The sequence below is a fragment of the Equus caballus genome, chromosome 15 (assembly GCF_041296265.1).
Source record: "Equus caballus isolate H_3958 breed thoroughbred chromosome 15, TB-T2T, whole genome shotgun sequence".
NCBI lineage: Eukaryota > Metazoa > Chordata > Mammalia > Perissodactyla > Equidae > Equus > Equus caballus.
Window position 1 is genome coordinate 29978426 of NC_091698.1, and position 9508 is coordinate 29987933.

Sequence of the window (9508 nt, forward strand, 5' to 3'; positions counted from 1 at the left end):
AGAAGACCGAGGTCTCCAGTAGAAAGCTCCAGGTTGGTGACGATTTTGAGATCACCATTTGGAGGCCATGATCAGAGTGGGTGTGGAAAGAGACTTCCAAATGTCTTCCAGTGTTTTCTTAAATGTCAATATGCCATTACTGACCCAGTACCAGGTGCTGGGGACAGACTGGGAGGTCTTCTAGAGGTCTTCTAGAAGGGGAGAGGAAAAAGCAGGGCAAACAAGGCTGAGTAATAAGAGATTCAAGTTCAACACTCTTCTAAAGATGTCATCATGACCAGTGGGGTTATGGCAGGGCTTACTTGTGGTCCTGCAGAAATTAATCTCAAAGGCCATTTGGTATCCTTTAAATTAGTGTTTAAATATAGCTAATAACAAACAATTCATTTTTCTTTCGTTTTGCTTTTAATGGAGGAAAAGGGATTAAGACACATAGAGACTCGCCAGATAAATAGGAAACCGACCAGACTAGACCACGACCTCAATATCGCAGACACATCATCAGCGAATGCGGAGGCCCTTGGAGTCCACGGCAGCTAGAATCAGGTCCCAGGGCAAAGCTGTCACCTGCCTTCCAGCAGCCGACAGCAGGTAGAGGTGCTGGAGTCCTGATTTTTCTACGTCTGTGTCATTTTCGATCAAGTGTGTCATAGAGCTTCCTGTTTCATCTCCCAGTTATTCTGAAACAAAAACACGCATGAAAAACACAGGTCACTGCCAACCGCACTGAGAGACGTCACTCTAGTACATGGAAACCGAAAAGGGAAAGATAGATGGTAAACGCCATGGGAAGCCGGGGGATCAAATTTATCAGCATCTATTCAAATAGCGATAATCAACAAAAATTGCGGGTGGTGATGAGGGGCAGGGTGTCCGTTTAAAAATAATTGAGAAGAGACTGAAAAGGCAGATGTTCCCAGAAGCCCACTGCCTGCTTACGGACAAGCTGCAGCCAGCTCTGGCCCTCTGATCAGGGTCTGTTCCTGGGGCTCGCTGAGGCTCTTTCCTTACTGCTCCTGTTGGCCTCGCTGAAGGGTCACACCGGACTTTCAGGACAAGCCTGGTGTTTGCCCAGGTGAACCCCGAGCACCCCTCCCCAAGGGTCCAAAGAGACTTGAGAGAGGTCACTGTGGAATTGCAGCCCAGCGGGGAGGGACAAGGAGGACAGTGGCTGAAGCTCAGGTCCCCTCTCCTCTTCCCATCCCAGGAGAGCTGGCCTCTCAGGTACATCAAAGCATCATGAGCAGACAAGCTTGTTCTGAACAGGCCCAGAGAGGTGGAGGGAAGGACTGACGAGAAGGGAGGCCCCCGACCAAGCAAAGGCCCTGAGGTCAGCACAGGGCTCAGAACAGCTCCAAAGACTAGGAGTCTATTAAAAATTTCTTTGTCACTTGAGACTAGTACAGTTTGGCTTCCAAGCAGCACATTGTCTGCAGAAGCTCAATCCTCAATTCTGCCAAATAAGTGAAAAGATAATTCCAAAGACAGACAGAGAGACACGCTGATTCAGAAAAACGGATGGCGTCATCTCCCTCAAAGACCATAGACCTACAAGCCGGCTGTGTGATTAAATCTGCTGCTCAGACCCTCAGAGGAGGAAGAGAGGGCCAGAGACAGCACTGCCATGGGAGGGAGGTCGGAGGGAGGTCGGACGCAGGCCTGCCCACTGTTTCCAGCGATGTTCTCTGACCAGGCGCTAGCGATGGGCAGAGAAAGGACGGGCTCTGCCCATGACTAGTCAGGGCTTCCTTGGGTACCCTGCCATCCCCTCCACATGCAACCTGCCCAAGAAGCAACCCTGAGTTCACCAGAGATACCAGCTGCCCCTGCCCCTCCCCATCTCCTGACTTTTGACAACCACAGAAAAGGAGAGGGATGCATGATTTTGGAAAAGCTCCATCCGTCCCCTAGAGATGCATTCACAATGCACAGTCGCGTACAGAAGACCCTGCAAAGTTAGGAAATAAAGAGAGCCATTTAAATTAGTCTATTGTGCGCTTCCCAAACACATCTGGAGCAGATCCCTTTTTACCCACTAGCCTTTGCTGGCAGAGTTCTGTTGAGTCACAGGGAGCAAAGCTTCTCTTACACCCAAAGACCCTGCTGTCCGGACACTCACGTGGCAGTTGCGACGTCTGTATTTATTTCTTGAGATTCTGTATTGTTTTTCCTCAGTATCTTTCCCCTCGTGTCCTGTCCACAGGAGTGAGCTGATTCACATAAACTCCTGCAGCCTTTGTTTTTTCTCCAAAGCCTCCTTTGCTAGCAGCAGTGAAATGCCGGGCTTTCTGAGGGACGACCAACCTGGCTCTGTGGTATCTGACATTCTGGGAGAATGAGTGCCCAGATGAGTCTGTTGGGAAAACCAGCTTCCTGATTTGTGTCCTATGAGCTAGCATTTTCTAACGTGAGTTAAAATCCGGAGTCTGGGCCCAAGATTTCATACGCAGTGCCTTCCTGGGTGAGCAAAGAGAAACAGGAACTAAGAAATGCATCAGTGGCCGGCATGGGTGGAAGGGGAAACCTGGTTCCTTTAATGTCACCACTGAGGTAGAGAGGTGCCTTAGGGACCTGTCCTTCTCTCCAGTGACCCCTCTTCTGAGTGGGCTGAAAAGGCAAAGAGCTACAGCCCAGGCAGGCCTCAGGATGGAACACCCGACCATGTGGCCTTTGACCGAAAGCACAGAGCGAGAGGCGGCAGGGCCTCACAGATCACCTGCTCAACCCTCATTTTACAGGCCCACAGAAGGAGGAAGTCCACAGTCTTCCTAAGGTCACCCTGGAAGGGACGCTGCTGGGACTGAGGCCTGGGTCTCTCCTCTCTGGTCCCTAGATCCTAAATTCCAACTTTCCACTGTGAGGCCGGAGCCAGCTTGTGTGGGAGCTTTTGCATAGAAAAGTCAAAGCTCTAGTGACTCCACGTTGGCCTGGCTGTCTGGTCATCACTGAAGAAACCCAAGGTAGCCTATCCAGGAACTTTAACAGGCTTGTCTCTAATTCAGAGCCGATCACACATATGGCTTCCCATGTGCGAGTGGACACTGGGAGTGGGTGGAGACCCTGGCGCCGCCCCTGTGTTGGGACAGTCCTAGAGGAGCCTCTGGTGACATGGTACTCTCTTACTCTTACTCCCAGCTTGCTTAGCTACGCTGTTCCCGCACGTCTTCGGGATTCAGGGTGCCCCCATTAGGTCTCCTCACTGTGGGGACACAACTTGGCTTTCCCTCGGACCTGAGGGACGGCCTCAGGGTCACCCACATCACACTGTGAAGACAAGCCCTCATCAAGGACTTGAAATGAACCCCGGGCAACCTTCTGGATGCTCCCGGAGCTACCTCCCAAATCATGCCCTTTCTGTTCCTAATGGCAGAGGAAAGGCTAGTAGCGTGGACACTGAGAAGAGGAGAGAAACAGTAGCTCAGACACCCACCCCTAGACTGGATGGTTCACCAGTCAGAGCGTTTTACCCCTTGATTCAATCCAGGCCTCTTCTTCGAGGGCAGTAAGTCCCGGGGCAGGCAGACAGCAAAGACCACAAGCCTCCATGTGCTGTGACACCCACGGCGCTGCCAGTACCTCACTGCTGAAAGGCCAAACTGGAGGCCCAGCCCCCCACGTGCCAAACACACATTTGAAGCTGTTCTGCACCGAGGTCTTTGTCAATGCTTGGGACAGTCATGAGCCAGGCACTCACGTCCTGTTTGTGTTGACTCACATCAGATTCTGACAGTGTTGGAAGCCCACTTCTTGAGATTTTGAAACAGTTGTCCAGGAGGATAAGGTGGGCTCAGCAACACCAAGGTGTTTAGCTGTTAGGAGTTCACTGTTTTTCTTCCTTAGAACGTTGAAATCTGGAAGGCACGCTCAAGAAATGTTCATTGCTCGTCACAGACCAATTTTAGGGATAAGGGATACGGGTCCCTTGTGTAAATTATTAGGTTTTTGTGGCACCAGAGATGTCAGGGCAGGGCAGAGAGGAACCTACGCTGGAGGGGTCCCCTTCCCTTGCTTCTGAAGGAGGCTCCCATTTTTAGAGCCGCCACGGAACTCTGAGCAGACTTAGAACCTGCCCTGAGGGGACCTCCCCTGAAAGCAGTTTTTGCGAAGTGTTCCACGCATCATTACAGACCTACAGGTGGTTCAGAAAGACTCCGTGTCCTTCAACAACCCTGTCAGCAGAGTTCGAGCCTGTCCTGGGGGGAGAGAACACACGCAGCCACCATTTATTGAGCGCATCCCATATGCCAGATACTGCTGCTGACGCGCGCTCTCCCTGTAGCACCGCATCGGCCCTCACAGGTTGGTGCCATAGGACCATCTCTCTCCCCTGGGAGGCAAGGGGAGTTCAACAACTCACTCACTGGTACATGGTGGGGCCCAGCTGCCACTCCAGCATCCTGATATGACGTTCTGCCACCCTCTGGGATGAACAGGAGCTCATGGGGGATTCAAACACCCTGACCCTCTGAGGATCCTGTAGGTCTGCCCACATTTTGGTACAGAAAGGTACCTATTAAACCCCTCCCTCCGTTTGTGCTAAAGGTAGACACAGAGACAAGGCTGGGCGCCCTGAGGGCTGGCCCTCACTGGATTATTTCCTGGTCCAGTCATGCCACCCCCTCACCTTGGCCACTTTCTCTATCCATAAGATAAAACCCATTTTTTCAAAGAACTAAACTTCAGAAACGTTTTAGTAGATCTATAGTCTGGTTGACATTGTGAAAGGCCAAAATTACAGGTAACCTTGCTATATAGTTACTAAGAGCTGCCAGGGGCCTTCTGAAAGGCTGTTTTGACCTCTAAGGTTCTGCTAGGACACACGAAGGAAACCTCAGCATCAGAGGAAAGTGGAGATAACCAACAGGCTCCACCAGACATCATCTCTTAAGTATTCCAATCATTCAGGGCCCACAGCTCTAAGCGTGCTTCTCAATGTGGGCCTCTGGACATCACCTGAGAATTTGTAAGAAATGCAAATTCTCAGGCCCCACCCAGACCTTCTAAATGGGTAACTCTGGGGGTGAAGCCCAGAATGTCTGTTTTTATAAGCCCCCAGGTGATTCAGATGCCTGCGGGAGAATCACCAGTGGTGAGTGACACCCACTCCTGGTGACGCTCTTGGACATGGGGCCAAGGGTTCGGCTCCTAGTGACCATGGGTGACTGCAGACGGGCCAGTTTAGTCAACTGCACCCGAGCTCTCCGCCAGACGGCTGTCTCCTGAGGTACCCACAGCGGGAGGAAAGAGCAAGAAGCCATCTGAGACTTCCCACATGTCTTTCTGGGGAGACCTGAGGAGACACGTTGGCACGATTCATCGCTACGCCTCCTTCTCCGGATGCTGCTCATCTGCTCAGCCGGGCTGAGCTGGGGATGCCAGCCCTGTGCCACCACCGATTTCTCCTCGTCATCCCACTTCTCTCCCAGCCACGCGTCATATTCCCTCACCGTGGCCTTCCTCTCCCCTCCTCTCAGGCTCCTTTGCCTGAGGAGAGTCCTTGAGCCATGACGGCTATTGGTATTTCTCTCAAATAGAAGAATGGGAAATGCTTTCACCAGCTTGGGCCTCCTGACTGCCACCCTGGCAGGAGACGTGGGAACAAAGCTTCAGAGCTCTGCTTACACCAACATGTGACAGTGCACCGGGGGAGCGCCAGCAAAATGTCACAACCGGACAGGTAGGAGGCAACATACAATGAGGCCCCCCAAAAAGTTAAAAAAAATAGTTTGTTTATCATTTTAAAAAAACTAACCTCATACAGGAAGTATGAGAAGAAGAAGAAGAAGAAAAAAAAAAAACACGAACCCCGGCTACGACGACACCGAAAGTGGCAGAGCTGGAAGTGCACACGTTTGGTACAGATGAAATGAGTGTTCCTCAGTTTCCATCTTCCACTTTGTAGGGGTGGTGGGAACAGCTCGGGCAGGGCACGGGGTGAGGGGGAGGCCTTACAAACGGTGGGGACAGAACAAAGAAGGGGACTGTGAGTCACGAGGCACAGCCTTGCCAGACGCAGGGCAGTGTGCATGGTGGGACCACGTTCCGTTCAGGGCCCTCCCTGCAGGTGTGGCTGTCGCAGCCAGACTTGGAGAAGAAGACACCTAAAATGGAAACTGCCATCCGAGACCATCCCACGCACCCGCCTCTCCTGTCCCACGTTCTGCCCTCTTGTGTGTTTCAGGTGAACACAGGAGTTCCCAGGTCCTGATCGCCTCCCCCGGAGCCCCTTCCAGAAGGGGGGCTGCACCACCCTGAGAGCAGTCAGCTAGGGAGACGCCACCATCACAGGCCTTCCATCCAAGCCAGGGGCCTCGCACACCTTCAGCTCAAGCCCAAACTGGCCCGACTTGCTCTGGTTTGATGGACACTGATGTGAGACCACCCGAGGCCAACCGGAGCCAAGTCAGATGCCTAACACAGAGCCATCTGCTATCTCTGAAATGTGGCTCAACTGGATTTTTAAAAATGAGCACCCGGGACTCACAACGTCCACCTCAGAATTAGAATGAGGAAAAAGAGGGAGACTGAAGAACGTTTCCTCTTTCACAGCACCAACCAGTAGGAGGGTAAGAAATAGCAATCCTCCCACCCCATCATAAAAAATAAATCCAAACACTATAAAACGTGTACACGTTGGAAACATATCAACAAAAAGGATTTCAAGTCATTACTATCGCTGTCAAAGAAAGCCATTGGTCTTAAAAAAAGAAAGAAAGAAAGAAAGACAGAAAGAAAAAGAAAAAACTCTGCACACCAAAATCTCAAAATAGAACCAAAACCTGCAAATCATACTCCAGAGTCTGTCATGAACCCATGTTTTAGCACGCTGTTGAAAAGGTTAATAATTTTCCTACCGAAACTGAATGTGGGTTGTGAAAGAACATTAAAATGAAGAAAATTTCCCCGTGGCTGCTATTTTATTATCACCAAAGCCATCAAGTTTCAGTTTGAGTTATTTGTATTTATTTGTGAAAACAAAGATTATATAAGTAGAAATATAAACCTCATTTAATTATTACCCTGGAGTATCTGATTTTTAAGACAAAAAAAATTAGACCATCACATGCATGCTCGAGACATGAGGAGCCAAAACAACCGAGGAGAGAGGATGCTGTTATCTTGTTCTATCACTTGAAAAAGTGTATTGTCTCGTGTAAAACATTAATATTTGTTTACAGTCTGTGAAGATAATACGAGAGTCAACGTGTACTTTTAGTTGTTGAAATTTTTGTCAACTGTTTGCTCAGGTAGAGAGCTGTTTCAAACTGCAAACTGTAATTTTTGTTTGAGACTTGCAAAAATGTAGTAACAGCCACACAATTCAATGTGGAAGACTTGAAAAAAAAAAAGGGAATTTAAGTGCTGCTTTGAAAGATCAAACTATGAGCTTTGAGACAGTTACAACCACGTGGAGCCTGGATGGAACGTGGGTTTAGGTGCAAAGCTGGGTTTTAACTCAAATGTGTCTCAGATGTTAGGTGAGCAGCCTGCCTTCTGAAGTTTTGAAAGAAATCCACTAGATGAAATGGTTAATCAAAATCTACCGGTGAGCAAAAACTTCTCTTCACGTACTTCCAGCACAACATAAACAGCAGAATGAAAAAAATAACATGCAAAAAGACCTTTAGTGGTCTCACATCACCGAACAAACTGTTTTTCTACCTATTTTGTATTGCTGGCTTTTGTTATCAGCCCAATCGGCAAATTGTGGCCAATTTTGTCATGGTTTAAGCAGACATTTTGTTCCCAAACTGCTTTCAACATTTTAGCTACCAAATACAGTTTATGAGAAATTGAACAAGCCACAACACAAACAGAAAAGGTACCTATTCTTGCTCAATTAACCCCTTTTTAAGGCTAAAATGACACACACACATACACACAAATTAGAAAAAAAGAATTCTAGTAAATTCAAATTCTGAAACAACCTAATCAGTCTTTCCTGGAAAAAAGAGTAATTAATGATTAACCTACCGACTGGATTTTTGAAACCAACTACAGGACATTCCCCAGTTCTGACCACCATGACACCAGGAAACTTGCTTTTAAGGACACAACATGTAATTTTTATTTTATATACACTGTGCACATGAAATATTGTTTGAACATGCAGAGCAAAATTCTAAAGGAGTCGATTGAATTATTCTGAGGTCAAACAATCGGTTAAGTAGTTATTTACTACTGAAAATAAATGACACCCACGTAGTTCATCTTATATATTAATATTGAAACCAAATGGCAGTCGTATACCGCAAATCATTTCATAAAAAAATAATGAAACTAGTTAAAATGAAAACACAGGAGTTTTATTTTATGAAACATTAAAATTTAAGATCAAAATGATAGAAAGCTGACACGGCTTTTTAAAATTTGTTTTTGCTTAATTACAACAACAAATTGCAAATGAAAAAAGAGTGAAAGAATCCTTGCTCAAAATGCAAGAATTACTACTTGGAAGCAAAAGCAGAATTTCAGACAGAAGACCGAAGAAAACTCTCCTGTTTGCAATTCTACCTCACAGTTGAAGGCATAGCAATATGTACAACATTTTTAGCCTTTTAAAATACCAGCATGCCCACACACTATCTCAGATTAAACCAAGGAGAAAATGACACATTCTGAAACCATTTTCTAAAGCTTCTTTTCCTGATAACACTCAGGCGCTTACAATCAAATTAATGAGTTTCTAAAAAGCCCAAACAACTCTCCATAAAGAGACAGAATTGTTCACAACAGCCTGCAGACATTTCTAGATTTTGCAGGCAATACCTAGAGCATTAATCCATACCATTTACATTTAGAAAAGCTAAGCTGTTTTTAACATCTCTATTAGAAAGAAATACTAGTCAGTGCTTTGGCTAATTAAATTGAGGAACAGTTTGAAAAACACCAGTAGACTCAGCCCAGGATTCCCCCTGATTTCAAACAATTTAAAAATTAGTTAATTCTTTTCCCCCACATTCTTTGCACAAATATGTATTCTCATAATCTAGTCATACTTGAAAAATCTTGAATAGTAAAGAAAGGAATAAGAAGACAATAAGAAGTCATCATTTCTTCTGAAAGTGAATTTCTTCCTAAAACAGAGACCAACAAATAAACAGTGAAAAGAACTAAAAACAAATAACAGAAGTCAGGAAGAACACTGAAAATATATTTTGATTGACAGAAAACCCAGCATGGGGAATTTTAAATCATTGAGAAGGATAGACTCATCTGTGGTCAGCTGGAAACATTCTCGGGGAGAGGCAGGCATTGCTCTGGATAAACTTGACCTGGTGACAGTATCAATGTAAGAACAACTTCTATCCAAGATACTGTGTTGTGCTGTTTAATAGCAGACCTAAAAACATGTGGTTCAGAATTTATACTGCATGTTTCTGTGCTCCAACTCCTTCCACGTTATGGAACTGTTCTGACACTTTGAAGCAAGTAGTCTGACTTACGTAAGACAATAGCATTTAAAAACAAACAAGAAAATCTTGAATGAACACTACAGTTAAAGATG